General features: G+C 48.8%; 1 protein-coding gene and 1 pseudogene across 1 annotated transcript in view; both read right to left on the reverse strand.

The window, feature by feature from the left end:
- Tsf2 (transferrin 2) overlaps positions 1 to 23,506 on the reverse strand; it is an 89,631-nt gene that overhangs the window by 60,028 nt on the left and 6,097 nt on the right. The gene's annotated exons all lie outside the window — the stretch shown is intronic.
- LOC137659064 (5S ribosomal RNA) lies at positions 9,997 to 10,115 on the reverse strand (annotated as a pseudogene).

Below are 23,506 nucleotides of genomic sequence, written 5' to 3' on the forward strand. Positions count from 1 at the left end.
ATTTCCAAGAATCTTGGCAAGGATGAACCTGCCACCCTCACCTCGAGCCTCAAACAAATATCTATTCCGCAAGATGTTATAATTGGGGCATTCGGTCAACAAATGCCTTACTGTTAGAGGTACTAAACAGTTGTCACAATACGGTTGCTGTTGGCCCTTCAGCAGAAACTCATGTGTCAACCGAGTGTGACCAATACGGAGACGACAAAGAGACGTCTCCCATTTTCGGGGCATCATATTATACCTCCAAGGAGATATGTCATTTGTTACTTCCCTCATTTTATTGCCATCTTGACTATCCCATTGCTGTTGCCATTTATTGCAAACCAATTTCTTGATGTCAGGTAAGAAATCATTACAGGGAATGGGATATCTTCTTGGCAGCAACTCGGATGCAGCCTCCTTAGCCAGTGAATCTGCCTTCTCATTCCCGGACACACCTACATGTGCTGGAACCCAACAAAATTGAACTGTTATACCTCTCCGTCCAATAAGGAAAAGCCATTCTAAAATCTTTAAAACTAGAGGGTTATTAGAATTAAAAACTTCCATAGCTTGAAGGACACTCCTTGCATCACTAAAAATTGTAAAATTACCCTCCTTCTCCAACGCTATTTTCTCAATAGCAGTTAATATGCCATACAGTTCGGCAGTAAATATGGAAGCGGTCAGAGGAAGTGCACCTCTACAATTAAAACCATTACTATGTACTCCAAATCCAACGCCAGCATCAGATTTGGAGTCATCAGTATAGATAAAAGTTGATCCTCTATGTTCTTTAACATGTTCATTAAAAAGAGACCTGGCTTCTATGTCTGACATATTCTTCTTATCTCCAATAAAATATTTACAAAAAGATATCTCTGGTAACTTCCATGGAGGCGTTGATGATATCTTGAATGGAAGTATCTTATTTCTAATTATATCCAGACTATTTAATAATCGTTTCACCCGAAAGCCATAAGGTTGAGGAGATTTTGGGTGCAACTCAAAGTATGACGCTTGTCTTACAAGGCTTGCAGTCTGAAAGGCTAGAGAGTTAGGGAGTCTTTGCAATCTAAACCAATACCGAAGAATGGAAGACATTCGGTAAAGGTCTAGAGGTAACTCACCAGCATCAACAAGGAGACTTGGGATAGGCGAGGTTTTAAAAGCTCCAGTAGACAATCTAATACCTGCATGATGTATCGAATCTAATATTTTTAACCGGCTTGGGGTGGCTGAAGAATATACCTCACAACCATAACTAATTTTGGAAAAAATCAAGGCCTTGTATAATTTTAAAATAGTATTGCGGTCTGCCCCCCATGATGTATGGGACAATACTTTTAAGATATTCAGAGCTTCAACACATTTAGCTTTTAGCGCTTTTAGGTGAGAAACCCATGTAAGTCTACAGTCAAATATCAAACCTAAAAATTTGGTTTCCGATACACATGGTATCCGTTGACCTTTAATGTATATATCCGGGTCTGGGTGTACTCCCCGGATACGACAAAAATAGACAATGGTAGTTTTACTTGTCGAGAACTTGAATCCATTCATGTCAGCCCACTGGATAATTTTATCAATAGAGAGTTGGATTTTTCTCTCAACCATTGCCATTCTAGTGCCAGCAAATGATATTGAGAGATCATCCACAAATAATGTTGAGAGAACATCCTGGGGAATGGCTGAGGATATCCCATTAATTGCTAGTGCAAAAAGGGTTACACTCAGCACACTACCCTGAGGAACTCCTTCCTGGCACTTACTCTCTGATAGAGTTTCCCCCACTCTCACTTGAAAAACTCTACGTGAAAGAAATGCCTGAATAAATAGTGGCAGCTCTCCTCTCAATCCCAATTCATGAATGGTTTTAAGAATACCATATCTCCATGTGGTATCATATGCCTTTTCAAGGTCAAAAAATACTGTAACATGGTGCTGTTTGGAAGCAAAGGCTTCACAAATAGAAGACTCAAGTCGTATCAACACATCAGTCGTTGAGTGCATTTTTCGGAATCCACATTGAATCGGTGATAAAATACCTTTCTTTTCAAGGTACCATATCAGCCTTGCATTGACCATCTTCTCCATGATTTTACATAAACAAGATGTCAATGTAATAGGACGATAGTTTGCTGCTAAAAACTTGTCTTTACCGGGTTTTAAAAAGGCTAAAATAATGGCTAGTTCCCAAACACTTGGGTAACTATGATCATGCCATATTCTATTTATAATGCTTAAAATAAATAGCTTTGTATTAAAATGTACATGTTTAATCATTGCATATGGAATTCCATCGGGTCCAGGGGCTGTATCGTTGCAATGAGCAAGTGCGGAATCAAATTCTCTTTCAGTGAAAGGAGAATTATACGACTCTTCCCTTCTTGTTGCAAAATTTAAAATTTTATTTTCTTCAGTGCTCCTATACTGGTGACCAGGGGCTCCTTCATACTTGCTGGATACATTTGAAAAATGATTAGCCAAGGCATTGCTAACTTCATTTGCTTCAGTTACATACTGGCCATTCACCTTCAACACTGGTGGTGGGTTGGGGGTGAATTTGCCAGCTATCTTTTTTACTTTCCTCCACACAGAAGATGGTGGTGTTCTACTGTTAATGGAGGAAACAAAAGACATCCATGACTGGCGCCTTGCTTCTTTCATGGCACGACGGAACTGTGCTCTACATTTCTTGTACATAATTAAATTCTCATCAGTTCGGAGTCTACGCAATCGTGTTAGAGATCTTCTTGTGGCTCTGTGGAGTGCAGTTAGTTCTGAAGACCACCACGGGACTGGTCGTCGTTTGAATAACCCTGTTGTTTTGGGAATTGAATTGACTCCTGCTGTATGAAGAGTTCCATTCAGCAGGTCTATAACGTCATCAATACTTTCAAACTGTTCTGCTCTCCCTTCGATTTCACTTAGCTCAGAAAATTTAACCTAGTCTGCCTTGTCTAGATTCCAACGTGGCGATCTTTGCAAAGGTGGACCCTTGTTGGTGTTTATAATGATTGGTGCATGATCACTAGTATGCCAATCATCTAATGTCCTCCAATCAAAATCAAGAAGGCAGTTAGAGCTTGCAATTGAAAGGTCAATGCATGACAAAGTACCTGTCTGAACATGGAAGTGCGTGGGCTCTCCTGTATTAAGGAGCCCCACATCCTGGTTCTCCACAATTGATGAGATAATATTGCCCCTTGTGTTGGCCAAAACATCACCCCATAAAGGATGTCTACCATTCATATCTCCCAGTAAGAGAAAAGGTTGAGGGAGTTGTTGAATAACTTCTGCTAAATCATCATATAAAATATCATCATTTGGAGGTAAGTACAGAGAGCATATTGTATATTTTCTCCCTATATCAATTTGTACAACAACTGCCTGCAGAGTTGTACGTATAGACATGGGTATTTGGGGAACATCTCGACGAATGTACACGAGACTTCCGCCATGGCTCCCTGCTTGTTGATTATATGGTGTTCTATAGCTAACATACTCTCGAGGACTAGGAGTGTTAGAATCAAGCATACTTTCCTGTAGACATACTATTATGGGGGAATGCTCATGAATTAGGACCTTAATTTCTTCATATTTCGCCCTCAAACCCTGACAGTTCCATTGCAAAATGGAGGAGAAAACTATGGATTATTTCTGGAAGACGTCTTGGGTGAGGTCTTCCCATTAGCAGTTTTTAATCTAACATTATTACTTGTAGGTTTCTTCAGAGATGGTCTTGTTATGTTGGGTTTTACGTTGGAGTTTTTCTTTGTATCTTTTTTATATATTTGTTGAGGGGGATGGTGGACCTCAACTTGAATTTCTGATTTATTTAAATTGTCTTCTGGTTGATCGCCAACATCAACAGACAAAACATCATATTTATTTGATGTCATAATTCTAGTATTTCTTATGGAAGGGGGTGAGAGAGATGGAGGTCTCTCTCTTTTACGATTAATAGGTTGCAAGTTACCAGGTTTTTGTACCTTCCCCACTACAGGTACACCTGATAACTTGGTGTCAGGTGGAATCTCCATCAAATCAGGCAAGGATATGGCCCGGGAGAGGTTAGTACTATCCTTTGTAATGGGGGACAAAGGTTTGATAGTGGTGGGCAATGTCTTTTTGTTGATACTCAATGATAAATCTTTAGGAGGAGATGTTCTTGTCTTATGCAGCACTTTATCAATAGATTGTGAATTCCTTTTTCGAGAACTACCTACAGTAGTAGGTGGGTGAGATGATTCCCGAGGAACTTTTTCTCCTGTTTTTAATGTTTTTGCATAAGTATTAGATTTATTTAATAATCTCTTGGCATGCCCCACGCTTACATGTTCAATAATTGATTTATTGAGGGCAGCCTCTTCTAACTTATAAAACTGGCAGCTCCTATCATTAGATTTATGATTAGAGTTGCAGTTTAAGCACCTTGCCTCAAGTGTACAATCCCCATGGTAAATTTTGGAGCAAGTATTACAAATTTTTTCATTATTGCAAACTTTGGAAGGATGTCCAAATTTAAAGCAATTATAACATTGCAGTGGCTTCTGCTTAAAAGGTTGAACTCTGATCCTTTCGTTTTCTATGTCTATGTGGAAAGGTACATCAGCATCCTGGAAAGTAAGAACAATCATTGATGTTCCAGGTACTTTATGTACTTTCCACACTGATAGGGGACACATGGCCAATATCTCCTCTTCAGTAAATTCATACAGATCCCTATTAAAAACCACTCCCCTTCCATAGCTAAAGTTTAGATGGGGTTTGATGTCCAATTTTATATCATCATTTACTGTCTTCAAATTAGACTATAACAGACTGTGTGTATGACTTGGCCTTTATCAAGAAACTTTTCTTCCCGAATCGAGATACTATCTCCAGGTGCGATCGTACCTACCTTCCTCTGAAGAAATTTGCATATCTTGAAATAATTTTCCGTACCTCCTACAGATTGAGCAAGAAGCCACATTGGTGGTTTTGGCTTTCTTTGGGATGGTATATCTGCCTCTATATCTTTATCAGCCCAGTCTGCTGGTCTGTAGACATCCAGATCTTTAGGTGCCCCATCACACAGAGCACCCTTAACACTCATATTACCTACTTTAATATCAACAATGTTACAGCTTGCATTAAATGCTTCCTCGTGACAATTAAATGATAACCAAGATTCCCAATTATCATCTTGAAGTTTCATTCTAATTTCTTTTATTGATCCGTAACACTCAAATATTTTATGTAGCACATCATAATTAGCTTCTAAAGGGATTTGGGTAACGTGCAGGACTTTCAGTTTTCCTGTGTTGCCCAAATTACCCTTTTTCGGAATGTTTAAAGAACAGTCCTTTTTAGTTCCTACGTCGTCAACGGAGTTTTCTTTAAATGAATTGCCAGAGGTCGTCAACAGTGCCGGGGGCGAGTCAGCATATCCAGGGGAGGTGGGGTCATTCTCACAAGAATCCATCGGAATAAAGAAAAGAGAAGAGTGATTTTTTGAATAGTTTGATTTACCTGCTTGAGAACATTAAGGCATCACATGTTGGGAAGGAAATTTGCACTCTCCACTACCGGCACAGTGAGAGTATACTTCCCAGATGGTCCACTCCATACCCTACCCGAAGGATAGCATCAAAACAGATATAGAGGCACAGGTGTAAGCTGAACCCGCCTGTTAGGACTGAGACCAAGAAACTATGGAATCATCCTCCCCATATCTGTAATGACGGGCTTCCGGCCAGAAGCCGAGAGTCCTACCCCAAGCATTGGATCCCCCTGGATTCCGAAGACCCAACACTTGGAATAGTTCCGCCAAAAAGGTCCAAACCATCTTCGGGATGGCTGAGATCATCCTATACACTCACATATAGCTTTGAGCACAAAGGCCTCCCAACCGCGACACCTTTCACATTCATCAAAGCAGGCAGCAATACCGGATGCAGAAACATCCGCCCAAGTGGCAATAACAGATGTAGAAACATCCATGCCATAAAGAGAAAAAAAAAAAAAAAAAAGATAATAAACATACATATATATGTAAAAATATACACATATACATTTGGAAAATTTTACTCATAGGGTTGGGACAGCATCATGAAAGAAAGTTTATAATATTAGGAGAAGGTTGAAGCAATATAAAGAGGAAGAAAAAGATAAGAAAGAGAGAAATTTAGATTCGAACTGGGGGAGCAATTTCCCCAAGTTCGAGAGCCCTCTTGCCCGTCACCAAGATTCAGCACGGGAATGAAATGCCGTGCTGAAGCTCAATGACTTCATCAAGGCATTCTCTCATTAAGAGGGGTCATTATGAGAAATGGGTTTGCATACATTCTATACATCCTTGTCCTCGTATGGAAGGATGGGGGAAAACTTCTCCACCAAACTTGCTTGGAAAGAGAAGTTGTTTGCTTATGAGGTTTACCTGCATATGACATCTGGTATAGCACATAACGGCACAACAGTTGCACCCAAGGGAAGAAAAGGCCAGTTACTCTATATTTCAATTTAGACATCATAATCACATGAGGGACCTAGGTTTGCTACACGACCCATTGAGCAGTTATCACTGGACCAAGGATAAAGGTAGCCAATGATCTATGGGTATACACCCAAAGGTAGTGGGCAGTGAAGGTTGTCTGACATTTCCAGGCTCCTCCCTTTAAAACTTGCACCACTGACAGATTATTCCTGAATGCTAGGCTGGAAGCTATACCCCTAACAGGACTATTCCTTTCATTCCCTCGCTCACTGGTTACAGATAAAGCATGGTTGATGATCTAAAGAAGCCAAAACAAAGATGAGTTTTTAGGTATCTTTTTCAATCTTCTGGCATAGAAAAGTCTCAGATATTCTAGCATGAATTCCTAGTTCTCTTCTGGTAGTGCTGTAGAGCTATAACAGGGTAGAGAAACAAGTATACTAGAACATTGCAAGTTGCTTCTTTTAGAGAAGAGATGGGGAATGGCTCAAACCTGGAGTTGTGAGCAGCTGGGTTCTTAATCTTTGCCATGATCTACTGAACAAAGGTGAAGAGGAGCTCCTACCATCCCTACAAGATGACTTGTGGCATACGAAATACAGTACTGTACCATGAATCTCTCCTACTCGCTTTGCCAAGGCTATGACCAGCAGGAAAATGACAAATTCGGAGTAATTTGCATTTTTCCTAACCTTTCGGCGTAGCTGAAATGGCGAGCCATTAGAATTTAACGAGGGTGTATTACCCCCGTGCTAGTTAGCAGGGGGGTAGGGGAGTGGTAGCTAGCTACCCCTCCCCCCCTCACACACCGGTGAACTGCTTCACTTCACTTAGAGGTAGGACTTGTCTTGGGGGACAGGGCTGGCGGGCAAATATGTGTAAATAGCTAAGGTTTGTATGGTTAGGAAAAATACAAATTATCTTCAAATTTGTCATTTGTTCCGTAACCGAAATACAAACCACGCTATTTACATTGGGTGACTTACCCCTTAGGAAGGGTGGAAAGTCCCCAGCCATACTGGCTTTGGCTTTACCCGGGGACTCAGAATCCGAGTGAGTCGCACTCGAGAAAAGGAGTCCCTGCACCTCACAAGTTCCTTGCTCCACAAGGAAACGTGTGGCCTACATAAACTTGTGTGTGAAGGAAGAAGTGTGACCCGTCCTAGGCAGTTGACCTAGAGTTCCAGAAGGAACTCTGGGTTAGGACGTTCCCAATACCACCTCGTAAGGGTATGGGGGACGCAACAGTATTGACTCAATACTCGGAACACAAGGAAGCATGGTTTACCTGCAGAGGTTTGAGGTCAGCTATGCAGAGACCAGGATGCTGCTTCCCCAGTAGAGGGGACGATGAAGAAAGAAGTAAGGGCCAGACATACTTCTTTCGTTCATGCAGACTAAAACCTGATAACAATGCCCTCAACCTTCTGCTACCTGTCCAAAAGGAGCCTGAGGTTAGACCAGCTGTTGTGTAGCCACCACAGAGCGATAGAAATGTATCGATACTCCTGTGGGTCACGTCCTGCAGGAAGCGGGCTGCGAAGGTCATTAGACGCTTCCAGACTCCAGCTTGTAGCACCTGCGTCACAGAGTAGTACTACTCGAAGGCGAGGGACGTTGCGATGTATCCAACATCGTGCTGTAGGGCGACGTGACGGGGGAGGGTCTGGATTCAGGTTGAGATGAATGTCCTTGAGTCCGAGCTGAAGAGGTATACTGGTGACTCTCCCGTGTCCTTCCTGTGCTCCCAACCCGGCTGCACGTGAGGACAAACTGCAGCTGTTCCCAAAGATAAGCCCTCGATTCCTTTACTGGCAAGAAGGAGAAGGTTTGGGTCATCTGATACAGAATGGTGACTCGAAATCTTGAAGGATTAGGACCGAAGGGCCGGGACCCCAAGATTCTGAGTCTAGCAAACCACTCAGGAGCGAACCTGAATGTTGCCTTCCCCTATTCCTTAGAAAGGGAGGAGTCGTACGAGACCAAGAAGATTGCTTACATACTGGCCGAGGCCAGAGTGAGCAGGAGCACCGTTCCCCAAGACGGAATACGATCGGAGGCCTGACGTAATGGTTCTTGAGAAGATCTCTTAAGGGACTAAAAAGTCTGAACCATGCTCCATGGAGGAGGTCTCACTCCGACTGGGGGCAGGGACGTTCGCAGCTTCGCATGAGTGAAGAAAGGTCCAGCGGGAAGGAAAAAGTCTATTCCTTTCAGCCTGAAGGACCGGGAAAGGCTGAGCGACAGGCTTCACTGCCGAGAGCGGAAGGGAGTTTCCTCCCGCCGAAAAGCAATAACTCCGTTATTGCTGGAGAAGAGGCCTCAAGGGAAGAGGTATCTCTCCCACGACACCAACCACCGAAGACTCTCCACTTCACCTGGTAGACCCCTGCGGATGACTATCGCAGGTGACGCGACCTCCGCTCCGCAACTGTAGCGGGTTGTCTCTTCTCGAGAAGACGGCGTAGTGTCTCCAAGCGTGAAGCCGAAGCGATGCCACGGCTCGTGAAAGATGTTGTACTGTGGTTGTTTGAGTAGCCTGTGCCGTGGGAGAAGCTCTCCCAGGAGTTCCGTCAGGGGAACCAGAGGGTCCGGAAACCGTTCCGCGTATAGTCACAGTGGAGCTCTCAAGGCCATCGATAGGTTGACAGACAACCTGGTCTTGTTGAGACCCATTCTCAACAGACAACAATGGTGGGATGAAACGTCGATGTTGTCCCACCATCACCGGAAAGCATCTTGCCAAAGAGTCTAGGGGTCTGAGACTGGGAGGAAGAACAGTGGAAGCTTGAAGTTCCAGGCTGTCGCGATCAGGTCCCCCAGGCCAGGACTTGCTGGTTACTAAAGGCCAAAGACCCCCAGGTACCCTCTATCTGCGAGGCTCTGCTCAGATAGTCGGAGAGAACATTCCTCAGCCCGGAATGAGCGAACCGATAGTGGTATTGAGAGGACATCGGATCATCTCAGTATCCCTACTGCAGGATGCGAAGGTATGAAAATGCGTCCCTTGCTGGTTGGAGTACGCCAGTACCATGAAGTCGTCGCACACGGAGCGACTCGGCAGGAACTGTAGGATCTGTAGAGGGGCCAGACTACGGCCCCTAAGCCTGCCTGCATGATGGAGAGGTATCCTTCAGGTCCTGACCATAGGCCTGAACCGGAACATGCCCCCCCCCCCCCCCCCCTTTCCTTTGACGAGTCCGAGAACAGCATCAAAATGTGGGGAAAGGACGAGAATATCCACTCCCATCAAGAGGTTCCATAGGTCAACACCCATTGCCGGTCTAAACGTTCCGCTGGTCCCATAGGGGCCAGAAAGTCCGGTTAATCGTTGCTTTGATACCACCGGAACTTGGGCCGCCTCACAGGGAACTTATCCTGAGGCGACCGTTCGGGACTTTAGATGGGTCAATGAGGAAAAGAGACCCCGGAAACGTTCCAAAGTAGGGCTGAAAGCTCTGCTTGACTGAGAACAGGTACTGCGACTCTCCTCAGCCTTGCCACAGTCAACTGAAGGGAAGGCTCGGAGAAGGAGGCAACAGCATCTGGCGTCCCCAGGCGGTCACCCATCCAAGTACTGACCAGACCCAACGTTGCTTAACTTCGCTGATCGGACGAGAAGATGTGTTTCCAACGTGGTAAGGCCGTTGACTCAATATCATGGCTAGATACTCCAGATGTTGAGGCAGAAGTAGAGAAGGCTCCTAGCAAATTACCATGATCCCTCACTCATGGTAAGGACCCGGAAGCTTGTCCCGGCGTTGAAGAAGATCGAACCCGAGCCTACCGGAGTTGACCAGACCTCCAAAAGGAGAAGGAGGCGGAAGCTTGCTCCTGAGCTGCCATGAGGAAAGCAGGGAGAGTTCTCTGGGGAAAAACCTGCGATGCCGTGGCAGGATTGCCACACCGCATCTTAAGCAGGAACACCTGTAGTCTAGGCTGAATTCCAAGAGCTTCCTGGAAGATGGATGGAATGGAAACTGGAAGTACCCGTCCTTCCGATCCAGGGCCTAAGGAAACCTGCCGCCTCGTTATCAGTCTGATCGATTCTGCTGTTCCACGCAGGACGAAGTTTGTTCGACAAACCTGATCAGAGCTGAGAGGTCGACGACAGAATTCCCGACTCAGATGCTTTCCTACGAGAAAGGATCGACTGAAGAAGCCGGAGGGTGAAGCCGCCGACGACCCTATGGAGGACCTTCTCCTAAGGCCTGGATCATTCTGCCCAAACGGGCAAAACTCTTGCCGACCCCATGGTATAGAGGTTCAGTGACACTGAATTCGCTGACAGAGACGGAGAGATGATAAGAGCGAGGCGCGATATCCTTGGCTGATCACGGAGATCGTGCAGGAATCGGCATCGGGAAGCTGTTATCCGGATGAGTAACCTTAGGCATCCTCCCAGCGTGAAACCTGCAAGGGGGGGGTGCTAATCCTAGAGTTTGTGAACTCTGCCGCTCCCTCTAGGATTATGCCCCCCCCCCCCCCCCCCCCCCCCGGGAGAGCCTCTCGTGCTACCTGTCCCTGACAGGAGGGGACTGCTATTGGACACCTTGCCTTAGCTGCCGTAGCCGGTCCGCTAACTTGGCCGACGAGGCTGAAAGAAGAGGCGCTGGAGGCCTGCAGGGTCTGGAAGAAAGCGCCTTGGAGGAGTGAAAACGGAAGTCGACTTCCTCCACACAACTGTTGTCCATGTCTCTGTCCTTGGGCACAAACATGCTCTTCCCAAGGATGGAAGAGTGTCTAAGCGTGTCTGAGCTTGTCGACATCCACGGATGAGACACCCGAGAGGAAGCCCTCGGTCACTGCGTCTAGATGGTCCAACATCGCGCTTGCCCGCAAGTTCGAAACTTGGCGATGAAATGCCAAGGTGCTTGAGCCCGAGAGGAGGAAAGTACCCATGATCTTCCTGGAGCTTCCTTGTACAAAACCTCAGGTCGCAACCGAGGAGGGAAAGGACCTGGTAAGCCCCTTCCACGAGATGGAGAAGAGGAAGGTCTAAACCAGTCACCCCTTACCCAACGGAGAAATCTCGAACGGAAAGCTCCCTGGCAAGACCCTTCCAGGGAATGACGAGGAAGGGCTAACCCACGTTCTGGAAAGAAGAATGTTGCTCAGACCTCCCTGAAGATTCTTCCTGCTCTTGCATGTGCCATGCTCTGCGTTTACGGGGTGAAGACTGTGTTCTGGAAATACGCTCCAGAAGACTCGCCAGGCTGGCCATGTTGCGAAACCCCGACAGGAATCGCGGTCGCAATCGCCCTGGCGCTCGCGCGATGGTAAATCAATGGTTTGCACGTGGCCGAACGTGGAAGCGCCCGTGCGTGGGCATGCAGGAGCGCAGACGAAAGTGCGCGAGGGAGCGCAGAAGGAGGGCGAGCGTGGTAGGAAGGGCGAGCGTGGTAGGAAGGGCGAGCGTGGTAGGAAGGGCGAGAGCTAGTGGTCGGAATCCGAAAGTTCACAGGCGAGCGATGACCCGTAGGCAAGCAATGGATACTGCAGGAATCGAGCCGGCGTTCGCGCGATGGAACACCGTAGGCTCGCGCGATGGAATACCGTCGGTTCGCGCGATGGAACACCGTCGGTTCGCGCAATGGAACACCGTTGGTCCACGCGATGGAACACAGTTGGTCCGCGCGATGGAATACCGTTGGTTCGCGCGCGGGCGAACATTGGAGTGCATGTGCGCAGGCGCGCATGCACGTAGGCACGCGGGCACGTGGGCGTGCGGTCGCGCGGGCACGTGGGCGTGGGTCGCGCGGGTGAGCGCAGGCGGTCGGGAGACCAATGGCTCGTCTTGGCGAGCGATGGCCCGTAGGCGAGTGAAGGCGCGTTGGCAAGCGATGGCGCGTCGGCAAGCGATGGGGCGTCGGCAAGCGTTGGGGCGTCGGCAAGCGACGGAGCATTGGCGAGCGGTGGTGCGTTAACAAAACGCTAGCACGCAGGCGAAGAATCGCGCGGGCGCGTAGGCAATCGCTGACGCGTAAGAGACTAGGGATGGTTAGCGCGCATCGCACTTAACAGAAGGCGTGCAGGTGCATCAGGAAGGTGAGCGCTGAAGCGAGCTGTCAAGCAGGCGATCCTGGACGGTCAGGAAAAACCGTTGGCGCCTATGGTGCGTGGCAGGAAAGGGCGCGCAGATGTGCGCTGGCAATTGAAGAAAGCTGGCGCACAGAAGGACAGAAGAAAAGGTGAGCACTGGCAAGTAGGAGGAAGATCTACGGCAAGACTCAGCTACCGGAGATCGTGGTCTACAGCAGGGGAGCGCTAGATCGCTACTGATGGTGTCCAGGGGACCTGACACGCGTGGCAGATCGATGGCGATCGTTGACGCGCAGGAGATCACTGACGAGCAGGCGAACGTTGACGCGTCTGTGGTCGCTGGCGAGCAGAAGGCAACACGTGGAATCCTGTGCGTAGAAGAAGAGTCCTTGGCCAAGACCTGAACCGAAGTTCTAGATTGCGCAGGCGAACGTGGAACTGGAAGCGCAACGGAACAGCAGCGTCGATCATCAGGAGAGCGCTGGCGAACAGGAGAGCGCTAGCGATCAGGAAAACGCTGATGAGCAGGAGAGCGCCTGTGAGCTAACACTTGATCAGGAGAGCGCCTGTGCGCTAACACTGAGCTGGAGAAAACACTGCAGAAGGGCGCGCAGGGGAACCCTGACACGCAAGGAAAGCACCCCCGTGGGAGGCAACCCTTTGCCCCGAAGGGACCGTTGTCTGTCGGAAGACGAGGTCAGACTGCTGTCCATCTGCACCAGGGGCGGAAGGCCAAGAAGGCGTTGGAGATCGATCCCCGGAGAGATCTAAAGAGGAAGGAGCTGCAGGCTGCATACGGAGATTCAAAAAGGCGCCTCTAAGCACCCTTATAGGGAGATGGGAGGCCCTTACGATGTAGCGGACGGTGAGCCTTACGGCGAAGGCGGCCAAAAGCAACAACAGCAGAAGAGTCCTCCGATGAGGAGTCTCTATAAGTGTACTCTCTCGCGAACGAAAGAGAAACACTTCGTAGAAGAGACGGGTCAGCTAGTGACCTAAAAAGAGCAATCCTCCGAAGAGGGGCTCCTGCAGTTGTCCAGCCCCTTGAGCGTAACTGCAGGTGCGACCGCTCAGCACCAAGAGCATAGTCGCACGAAAAAAAGGCAAGAGAAGAACCCCCCAAAGGGGAAAAACTCAAGCCTGGACAGGAAAGCTTCCCTCGGAAGGAAAGTTACCCACCCAAGGAGGCGAGCCTCCTGAGTGTTCTCAAATGAACTGGAGAGCTGTCAATCGTCACAGGAGTACTCCCAGGAGAAGGAGACACGCCCCTGATGAAGATCTATAGGGGAGGCAGTAACAGCCGAATCCCCAGGCCTCAACAAGACAGCTCACTCCGTTGTCACATTACAGAAACAAACTAGATCGGTAACTGTGAAAAATAAAAACAAAAATCATTAGTTAACATCCATTCCCCCGGGAAGGCTCCGAAGAGGAATCCCGAGGGAAAGGAAACAAGAATTACACAAAAGGCAAGTGCCCTCACAACCACTTGAACTCACGGAAGGAGAGCTATAACCAACACAGAATTAAAACACTTATAATTATGTAACTATGTAATTATGTAATTTAAAAATGAATGAACACTAAAGAAAGAACGAAAACCCCGAAAGGAATCGTTCTACAAAGCTGAAAAATCAACAAATACAATTACAGTGAACCCTCGCTACTTCACGGTTCAACAATCGCGGATTCACTACTTCGCGGGGTTTTCCCATAACCCATATATATATACATATCGCGGATTTTCCGGAAAATTCGAAAATACCGCGAAATCTGAAGACAACCAAATACGATATTTTGTTACCTGTAATTCAATTAATACTGTAATTAGTAATATCTGTTCTTACTGATTGTTCATTGCATTACATATGATATATAATTCAGCACAGAAAGAAATAAAACACGGAAAGAGAATGTGATCATACGATAATTCAGTACTGTATACAGTACGTAGTAAAATTAAATCGAATATGAAACGCAAATCAGATGCAGTCATACCATATTAGAATGGTGTGTACTGTAATGGATGTGCTTCTTTTCCATGAATCTTTTGTATGTATACGTACGTAGTACTGCATCCAATAATATTCTTTTTTGCAAAAATCACATTTCGAATAAGCGTACGAGAGAGAGAGAGAGAGAGAGAGAGAGAGAGAGAGAGAGAGAGAGAGAGAGAGAGAGAGAGAGAGAGAGAGAGAGAGCGTAAAATAGCGTACGTAAAGCTGTATTATTATTATTGTTATTATTATTATTATTGTTGTTGTTGTTAATAAAATTATTATTGTTATTATTATCATTATTATTATTATTATTACTGTACAGTATTATTATCATTATTTATTATTATTACGGTATTTACTTAATCTACGTACGTTCGGTATGCGCGGGGCATCTTCTATCAGTAGGTAACCAACGCATCATAGTACTGTAAGACGGGTTGTGATTGGTTCAAGCGCTGATAGATGACGAATCAGAACTCAAGTTTTGTTATCTAGCCTGTGATTGGTGTTTTGCCCGCATCTCCTACCCGCAGCATCAAAGTTCTCGCGGGGCTGGATCGTCCACTCTCTGTTACCGCGTATCGCTGAGTAGACGTTCTTAAGTGTGTGAATCTGTGCTGTGTGCGACTTTTTTAAGTTGAACTTCTTGTTACTGTAAATCCTACTGTAATGGCTCCCAAGCGTTCTGCTTCTCTTAAGGCTGGTAGTGAGCCTAAACGCCACCGAAGGATGATGACGATAGCTGAGAAGGTTACGCTTCTCGACATGTTAAAAGATGGTAGAAGTTACGCGGCCGCCGGCCGCCATTTCGGCATCAACGAATCTACTGTTCGCTATATCAAGAAGGACGAGGCGAACATTAGAAAGACGGCTGCAATCACCTTTAGCAGATCAGCGAAGCGAGTCGTTACAACGCGTAATAAAACGATCGTACGCATGGAAGGTGCTTTAGCTGTGTGAATTGCCGACTGCCGGAAGAAGAACATAGCGTTGGATACGAACACCATCCAAACAAAGGCTTTGAGCTTATATGAAAATTTTGCTGCAAAGGAACCTAAAGACGACGACGGCAACCATGCTGAAGATGATGATGATGCAGATGATCCTCAACCAGGGACATCCACTGATTCCCAGCCTCAGAAACGTTTTTCCGCAAGCAAAGGATGGTTCGCGAAGTTTCAGAAACGCTTCGCCCTGAAAAGCGTTTCCCTGCATGGGGAGTCTGCTTCCGCTGACACTGCCGCTGCTGAAACTTACGTGAACCAGACGTTCAAGAATATTATCGCCGAAGGTGGATACAAGCCGGAACAAGTCTTTAATATGGATGAGACTGGCTTGTTTTGGAAGAGAATGCCGTCGCGAACTTTCCTGTTCAAAGAGGAAGCCAAAGCCTCTGGCTTTAAAGCATTCAAGGATCGCGTTACCCTCGTGATGTGTGGCAATGCTGCTGGATTTTTGTTAAAGCCGGGGCTTATTTATAAGTCGAAAAATCCTCGCGCTTTGAAAAATAAAAATAAGAATCTCCTTCCCGTGTACTGGATGCATAATCAAAAAGCATGGATTACGAAGATGCTGACCTCCAACTGGTTCCATCAGTGTTTTATCCCGCAAGTCAGCAAATATCTCTTAGAGAAGGGCTTGCCATTCAAGGTCCTTCTCCTTATGGATAACGCTGGTGGACACGCAACTGACCTGTCGCATGAGGGCATTCAGGTTGAGTTCCTGCCACCCAACACCACGTCATTAATTCAACCGATGGACCAGGGGGTTATCAGGGCGTTCAAGGCCCTCTACACGAAGAACACGTTGCGTGTGTAGATGCTGCCCAAGATGACGAGGATGAAGATTTTAACTTGAAGGCGTACTGGCGGCAGTACACCATAGCCACGTGCCTGCAGAATATTCAGAAGGCACTTCAAGAGATGAAACCTGCAACCGTGAATGCGAGCTGGAAGAAGTTGTGGCCCGATATTGTTTACGACGACAAGGGATTTACTCCGTCGGAAATCAAACACTCTGCAATACGGAAATCTGTGAAGTTGGCTGCCATAATTGGAGGTGACGGGTTTGGCGACATGACGACTGAAGACGTCGACGAGTTGTTGGACTGCCATTCCCAGCCCCTAACTGACGCAGACCTCGAAGACCTAACGAAATCGGCAAGTGAAGAAGAGAGTGATACCCAGGAAGAGACCCAAGAAAATGTCGAAGAAACGGGCTTAACATTAGAACGGCTTGCCAAGGCCTGCAACCATGCGAAGGAGTTGAAAGAAATGTTGCAAGAGTGGGACGAGGATATGGTTCGCTCGATGCAATTCTGCGACAAGATCGATGAAGACATGACTCCCTACAAAATGCTCTTGGATCGAAAAAAGAAGCAGCGGCAACAACTTCCGATCACAATGTTCTTCCAGCCTCGCAAAAAAGAGCCAGTTCCTCCTGCTAGTACGCCTTCGGAAGAAATTGAAGAAGTTTCCCAGGAAGAAGTTGAAGAGGTGTCCCAGGAAAAGACACCTCCGTCTGAAGAGACATAAAATACTATCATTGGCTGCACAGTAGAACACATCATCAGCTTCATCATCATCATTTCTATTGTGCAGCAAATTCATCGCCATCACCATTCAAGTTTTTCTTCTACTTCTTTCGTGGTGAGTACAGTAACAATCTTTATTTTTTACTTTAATATTCTTACTGTACATTCTAAAACTGTATTTGTGCCTGTTTTATAGTTTAGTACTGTACGTACTGTATGCATTAAGTTAAAGGGAAGGTTTTAAAAGTCTACATGTTGTAACCTATCATATTTTTTTGTTTAAAAATGACAAATTCGAAGATAATTTGTATTTTTCCTAACCATACAAACCTTAGCTATTTACAAAGGGTATTACTTTTAGCGTAGCTGAAATGGCGAGCCATTAGAATTTAACGAGGGTGTATTACCCCCGCGCTAGTTAGCGGGGGGGTAGGGGAGTGGTAGCTAGCTACCCCTCCTCCCCCTCACACACAGGTGAATACTCACTTTCACTTAGAGGTAGGACTTGTCTTGGGGGACAGGGCTGGCGGGCAAATATGTGTAAATAGCTAAGGTTTGTATGGTTAGGAAAAATACAAATTATCTTCGAATTTGTCATTTGTTCCGTAACCGAAATACAAACCACGCTATTTACAAAGGGTGACTTATCCCTTAGGAAGGGTGGAAAGTCCCCAGCCATACTGGCTTTGGCTTTACCCGGGGACTCAGAATCCGAGTGAGTCGCACTCGAGAAAAGGAGTCCCTGCACCTCACAAGTTCCTTGCACCGCAAGGAACCATGTGGCCTACGTAAGCTTGTGTGTGAAGGAAGAAGTGTGACCCGTCTTAGGCAGTTGACCTGGAGTTCCAGAAGGAACTCTGGGTTAAGACGTTCCCAATACCACCTCGTCAGGGTATGGGGGACGCGACAGTATTGACTCAATACTCGGAACACAAGGAAGCATGGTTTACCTGCAGAGGTTCGAGGTCAGCTATGCAGAGACCAGGATGCTGCTTCCCCGTAGAGGGGATGATGAAGAAAGAAGTAAGGGCCAGACATACTTCTTTCGTTCATGCAGACTAAAACCTGATAACAATGCCCTCAACCTTCTGCTACCTGTCCAAAAAGGAGCCTGAGGTTAGACCAGCTGTTGTGTAGCCACCACAGAGCGATAGAAAACGTATCGAGACTCCTGTGGGTCACGCCCTGCAGGAAGCGGGCTGCGAAGGTCATCAGACGCTTCCAGACTCCAGCTTGTAGCACCTGCGTCACAGAGTAGTATTACTCGAAGGCGAGGGACGTTGCGATGTATCCAACATCGTGCTGTAGGGCGACGTGACGGGGGAGGGTCTGAAGACAGGTCGAGATGAATGTCCTTGAGTCCGGGCTGAAGAGGTATACTGGTGACTCTCCCCCCATGTCCTCCTTGTGTTCCCAAATCGGCTGCAACTGAGGCCAAACTGCAGCTGTTCCCAGCGCTAACCTCTCGATTCCTGTACTGGCAAGAAAGAGAAGGTCTTGGGACATCAGACACAGAATGGAGACTCAAAATCTTGAATGAATCGGACCGAAGGGTCGGGACCCTCAGATTCTGAGTCTAGCCAACAACTCAGGAGCGAGCCTGAATGTTGCCTTCCCCTCTTCCTTAGAAAGGGGGGGAGTAGTAAGAGACCAAGAAGATTGCTCACACACTGGCCGTGGCCAGAGTGAGCAGAAGACCCAGGGCGGAATACAATCCGAGGCCTGTCGTAAAAGGGTCTTGAGAAGATCTCTTAAAGGACTAAAAGTCCGAGCCATGCTCCAAGTTGGAGGTCTTCCTCCGACTAGGGCAGGGACGATCGTAGCTTCGCATGAGCGAGGATAGATCCAGCGGGTAGGAAAAAGTTATTCCTTTAAGCCTGAAGGTCAGGGAAAGGCTGAGCGACAGGCTTCATTGCCAAGAGCGGAAAGGAGTTTCCTCCCGCCGAAAGGCAATAAGACCTTTATTGCTGGAGAAGAGGCCTCACGGGAAGAAGTATATCTCCCACGGCACCAACCACCTTAGACTCTTCACTTTGCCTGGGAGACCCCTGTGGATGACTATCGCAGATGACGCGACCTCCGTACCGCGACTGTAGCGGGTTGTCTCTTCTAGAGGAGGAAGCGTAGTGTCTCCAGGCATGAAGCCGAAGCGACGCCCCGGTTCGGGAGAGATGTCGCAGTGTGGTTGCTTGAGTAGTCTGCGCCGTGGGAGAAGCTCTCCCGGGAGTTCCGTCAGGGGAAGCAGAGGGTCCAGAAACCGTTCTGCACATAGTCCCAGTGGAGCTCTCCCATTGAAAGGTTGACAGACAACCTGGTTTTGTTGAGACCCATTGTCCGCAGACAAAAAGGAGGGAAGACGCAGGCGTCGAAGTTGTCCCACCATCACCGGAATGCATCTTGCCAGAGTCTCGGGGTCTGAGACTGGGGGGAAAACTAGCGGAAGCTTGAGGTTCCAAGCTGTCGCGATCAGGTCCCCCAGACCAGCACTTGCTGGTTACCCAAGGTCAAAGACCCCTAGGTACACTCTCTCTATGAGGCTCTGCTCGGATAGTCTGAGAGAAACATTCCCCTGCCTGGAATGAGAGAGCCGATGGTGGAATTGAGAGAATCTCAATCATCCCGATATCTCTACTGCAAGATGTGAAGGTGTGAAAATGCGTCCCCTGCTGGTTAGCATGAAGTCGACACGCAACGGGGCGACTTGGCAGGAGCGGTAGGATCTGAAGAGGGGCCAGACTAAGGCCCTTAAGCCTGCCTGAATGATGGAGAGGTATCCTTCAGGTCTTGACCATAGGCCTGGACCGGAACATGCCCCCCCCCCCTTTCCTTTGACGAGTCCGAGAACCGCATCAAGAATGTGGGGAAAGGACGAGAATATCCACTACCATCAAGAGGCTCCATAGGTCAACACCCATTGCAGGTTTAATAGTTCCGCTGGTCCCATAGGGCCAGGGAGTCCGGTTAAACATTGCCTGAAGCCACCGGAACTTGGATCGCCCCACATGGAACTTATCCTGAGGCGACCGTTCGGACTATAAACGGGTCAATGAGGAAAGAAGAACTAGGAAACGTTCCAAGGTAGGGCTGAAAACTCTGCTTGACTGAGAACAGGTACTGCGACTCTCCTCAGTCTTGCCACGGTGAACCGAAAGGAAGGCTCGGAGGATGTGGTAACAGAATCTGGCGTCCCCAGGTGGTCACCCATCCAAGTACCGACGTTGCTTAACCTCGCTGGACGGACGAGAAGCGGGGTTTCCAACGTGGTAAGGCGGTTGACTCAATATCATGGCCAGATACTCCAGATGTTGAGGCAGAGGAAGAGAAGGCTCCAAGCAAAATACCATGAGCCCACACTCATGGTCAGCATTCGGAAGCTTTTCCCGGCGCTGAATCAGGTCGAAACCCGAGCCTACCGGAGTTGACCAGCCCTCCAAACAGCAGAGGAGGCGGAAGTCTGCACCTGAGCGGCCAAGAGGAAGGCAGGGAGAGTTCTCTGGGGAAACAAACCTGCTATGCCACGGCGGGATAGCCACACTGCATCATAAGCAGGAATACTTGCAGTTTAGGCTGAATTCGACGAGCACCCTGGAAGATGGATGGAATGGAAACTGAAAGTACCCGTCCTTCCGATCCAGGGTTAAAGGAGTCCTGTCGCCTCGTTACCAGTCTGATCGATTCTGCTGGTCTACGCTGGCCGAAGTTTGTTCGACAAACTTGATCAGGGCTGAGAGGTCGACTATGGACGTCCCCTCTCAGATCCTTCCTTACAAGAAAGGATCGACTGAGGGGGCCGGGGGTGAAGCCGTCGATGATCCTAAGGAAGACCTTCGCCTAAGGTATGGATCATTCTGCCCAACCGGGCAACTCTGCTGATGCTATGGCATAGAGGTTCAGAGACACTGAATTCGCTGACAGAGACGGCAGGCGCGATATCCTTGGCTACTCACAGAGATTGTGCGGGAATGGGCATCGGGAAGCTGTCATTCGGATGAGTAACCTTAAGCATCCTCCCAGCGAAAAAACCTGCAATCCTAGAGTTCGTGAACTCCTTTTAGGACTATGCCCCCCCGGGGGAGTCTTCCGTGCCATCTGTTCCTGACAGGAGGAAACTGCAATTGGACACCTTGTCCCAGTTGTCGTAGCCGATAACTTAGGCCGACGTGGTTGAAAGAAAAGGGAGCTGGAGCCCTGCAGAGTCTGGAAGAAAGCGCCTTGGAGGAGTGAAACCGGAAGTCGATTTACTCCGCACAGCAGATGTTTAAGTCTCTGTCCTTGGGCAAAGACAAAACTCTTCTCAAGGATGGAAGGGTGTCTGAGGTCGTTGACCTCCACAGATGAGACACCCGAAGGAAGCCTTCAGTCAGTGCGTCCAGATGGTACAACATCGAGCTTGTCCGCAAGTAGATACTTAACGACGAAAGGCCAAGGTGCCTGAGCTCGAGAGGAGGAAAGTACCCTTGATCTTCCTGTAGCTTCCTTGAACCAAACCTCGGGCCGTAACCGAGGAGGGAAAGAACCTGGTAAGCTCCCAGAGGAAGAGGTAAGCAGTCACCCCTTGTCCGATGGAGAAATCTTCAACGGAAAGCCCCCCCGCCAAAAATCCTTCCAGGGCGGGAGAAGGAGAGAGTACTCGTGCAGGAGAGGGGACCCTCGAGACCGACCTCTTGGGAACCAACTTCGCCCTGGGGGAAGTCACCACGAAGTCCACTCCTCTCTTTCTCTTCAGCGTAGGAGAGACAGCCGCTGGTTTGTTACCCTGGCCGGTGAGTGCTGGTTTCATAAACCTCATTAACGCCCGTGCCAGCGGATCAAACCATGTCTGCTGCTCCAAGGACACAGAGTCCGAAATCCTCGCTAAGGTGAAAGGGATCGGGCGATCCTTTGGAGAGGACACGACGGTTCCTGCCTGAAAAGAAGGTGGGAAGAATGCTGTACTGACCTGTCTTCGTCCTGCACTACCAACCTGTGCTTGGATGGAGGTGATCCCGAGTGCCGCCTAGGAGCACGCGTCCCTGCTGCTACCACCGGCTGTGGAATTCGCCGCGAACTATGGTCGCGCGAGGGCGAACGGTCGCGCAAAGGCGAATGGTCGCGCGGGCGCACAGGCGAGTGGTCGCGCGGGCGCGCAGGCGAGTGGTCGCGCGGGCGCGCGGGGCGAGCGGTCGTGAGGGCGCGCAGGCGAGCGGTCGCGAGGGCGCGCAGGCGAGCGATCGCGCGGGCGCGCAGGCGAGCGATCGCGCGGGCGCGCAGGCGAATGGGCGTGACGGCGAGGGATCGTGCTGCCGCGTAGGTGAAGAAGATCGCTGGCGGTAAGCGATGGCGAGCAGCATGTGTAGGTGAATGATCGCGTGATAGAGTGCGATGGTGATCAGCATCCGCAAGAGGGCGATCGTTCAGGGTTGTGCGATGAGGAGCAGCATGCGAAGCGGGCAATCGTTCAGGGTTGTGCGATGGCGAGCAGCATGCGCAGGTGAATGATCGCGTGAAAGGGTGCGATGGTGATCAGCATCCGCAAGAGGGCGATCGTTCAGGGTTGTGCGATGAGGAGCAGCATGCGAAGCGGGCAATCGTTCAGGGTTGTGCGATGGCGAGCAGCATGCGCAGGTGAATGATCGCGTGAAAGGGTGCGATGGTGATCAGCATCCGCAAGAGGGCGATCGTTCAGGGTTGTGCGATGAGGAGCAGCATGCGAAGCGGGCAATCGTTCAGGGTTGTGCGATGGCGAGCAGCATGCGCAGGTGAATGATCGCGTGAAAGGGTGCGATGGTGATCAGCATCCGCAAGAGGGCGATCGTTCAGGGTTGTGCGATGAGGAGCAGCATGCGAAGCGGGCAATCGTTCAGGGTTGTGCGATGGCGAGCAGCATGCGCAGGTGAATGATCGCGTGAAAGGGTGCGATGGTGATCAGCATCCGCAAGAGGGCGATCGTTCAGGGTTGTGCGATGAGGAGCAGCATGCGAAGCGGGCAATCGTTCAGGGTTGTGCGATGGCGATCAGCATCCGCAGTTGAGGGTCGCGCGATGGCGATCAGCATCCGCAGTTGAGGGTCGCGCGATGGCGATCAGCATCCGCAGTTGAGGGTCGCGCGATGGCGATCAGCATCCGCAGTTGAGGGTCGCGCGATGGCGATCAGCATCCGCAGTTGAGGGTCGCGCGATGGCGATCAGCATCCGCAGTTGAGGGTCGCGCGATGGCGATCAGCATCCGCAGTTGAGCTAGTAGCTGGCGAACCATGTTCCTTCAGAAGTGTTGGAGAACGTTGGCGTGCCAGCTGTAACACACGTGGGCGATCCGGAGATCGCTGGCGAGCTGATGATCGCTGACGAGCTGACGATCGCTGGCGAGCTGATGATCGCTGACGAGCTGACGATCGCTGGCGAGCTGATGATCGCTGACGAGCTGATGATCGCTGACGAGCTGATGATCGCTGACGAGCTGATGATCGCTGACGAGCAGAAGGCTACGCGT

This window comes from Palaemon carinicauda, chromosome 1 (genome assembly GCF_036898095.1).
Source record: "Palaemon carinicauda isolate YSFRI2023 chromosome 1, ASM3689809v2, whole genome shotgun sequence".
Classification (NCBI taxonomy): Eukaryota; Metazoa; Arthropoda; class Malacostraca; order Decapoda; family Palaemonidae; genus Palaemon; species Palaemon carinicauda.